This window comes from Trichechus manatus, unplaced genomic scaffold (assembly GCF_000243295.1).
Source record: "Trichechus manatus latirostris isolate Lorelei unplaced genomic scaffold, TriManLat1.0 scaffold00001, whole genome shotgun sequence".
Lineage (NCBI taxonomy): Eukaryota > Metazoa > Chordata > Mammalia > Sirenia > Trichechidae > Trichechus > Trichechus manatus.
In genome coordinates, this window is record NW_004443937.1 from 42,496,123 (window position 1) to 42,497,842 (window position 1,720).

The 1,720-nt window shown below is 39.6% G+C and overlaps 1 non-coding gene across 1 annotated transcript; it reads right to left on the reverse strand.

Moving 5' to 3' along the window:
• Nucleotides 1-323: 323 nt before the first annotated feature.
• Nucleotides 324-431, reverse strand: LOC111819793 (U6 spliceosomal RNA). The gene has a single exon (XR_002823373.1). It is a non-coding gene; the product is annotated as a U6 spliceosomal RNA (small nuclear RNA).
• Nucleotides 432-1,720: the final 1,289 nt, after the last annotated feature.

A 1,720-nucleotide genomic window follows, 5' to 3' on the forward strand; every position in this document is an offset into this window, starting at 1 on the left:
GTGCTGTCACAGTATAGGGAGAGCAATTAGGGTCACATAACAATGTATGTATAAATTTTTGTATGAGAGACTAACTTGAAATGTAAACTTTCACTTACACTACAACAATAAAAAAAAAAAAATTTATACACAAATTGTTTTGTGACATTGGTTGCAATCTCCGCAATGTGTTAGCACTCTCCCCCTTTCCACCCCAGATTCCCTGTGTTCATTTGTCCAGTTTTCCTGTCCCTTCCTGCCTTCTTTTATTTTCTTAATTTTATTTAATTGTTGTACTTTAAATGAAAGTTTACAATTCAAGTTAGTCTCTCATACAAAAATTTAAAAATATGGAATGCTTCACGAATTTGTGCATCATCCTTGCGCAGGGGCCATGCTAATCTTCTCTGTATGATTCCAATTTTTAGTATATGTGCTGCCGAAGCGAACACCCTTCCTGCCTTCTTATCTTTGATTTTCAGCAGGTGTTGCCCATTTGGTTGAACTAAGAAGCACGTCGCTCAAGTATGTTATTGTTTGTTTTATAGGCCTGTTTAATCTTTGACTGAAAGGTGGGCTTCAGAAGTGGCTTCAGTTCTGATTTAGCAGGGTGTCCAGGGTCCATAATCTCAGGGGTTCCTCCAGTCTCTGTCAGATCAGTAAGTCTGGTCTTCTTTGTGAATTTGAATTTTTTTCTACGTTTTTCTCCTGCTCTGTCTGGGACCCTCTATTGTGATTCCTGTCAGAGCAGTTGGTGGTAGTAGCCGGGAACCATCTAGTTCTTCTGGGCTCAGGCTGGTGAAGGCTGTGGTTTATGTGGTCCATTAGTCCTTTGGACTAATATTTTCTTTGTGTCTTTGGTCTTCTTCGTTCTCCTTTGCTCTGAACGGGATGGGACGAATAGATGTATCTTAGATGGCCGCTCAAAAGATTTATGACCCCAGATACTACTCACCAAAGAACACCTTAGAGTTTTACAGTGCAGGTTAATGAGTTATCGTGCCACAATGTGTTTTATGCAGAAAGGTTTCTTAATATAATGGATGCTTCTGATGATGTTTTTTTTGGAAGGAGGGCCTATCTCCTCGAAATCAATATCTTTCAAGCTTCAGTTCTTATTTCTGTTTTTAATTTAGCACACTTAAAAAAGAGTCCACCCAGAGATTGATTATTTATGAATAGTTCTATATGGTAGGCAGAGTAATGACTCCTCAAAGTTGTCCACATCCTAATCCCCAGAACCTGTAATTATGTTATTTTACTTGGCAGAGGAGAATTTAAAGTTGTAGATAAAATTAAGGTTGCTAATCAGTCAAACTTAACAAGGATCCTTAAATGTGGAAGAAGGAGGCAGAAGAGTCAATGTCAGATTGATAACAGCATGTGAAAGGCTGAACTGGACATTGCTGGTTTTGAAGATGGAGGAAGGGACCACAAATCTGGGGATGCAGGCAACCTCTAGAAGCTGGAGAGCAAGGAAGGGGATTCTCCCCTAGAGCTTCCAGAAGGAACACAGTCTTGCCAACTTCTTAATTTTACCCCAGTCAGACTCAGTTTGGACTTCTGACCCGCAGATAATAGATTTGTGCTGTTTTAAGCCTCTGAGTTTTTGGTAATTTGTTACAGCAGCAACAGAAAACTTATACACTCTGTAACCAGAATAATACATCAAGAAGTAGATGTAGGATTGTCATTGAAGGGGTTGGGAGGTGAAGTGTTTACTCACATTTCTCTAGGCAGC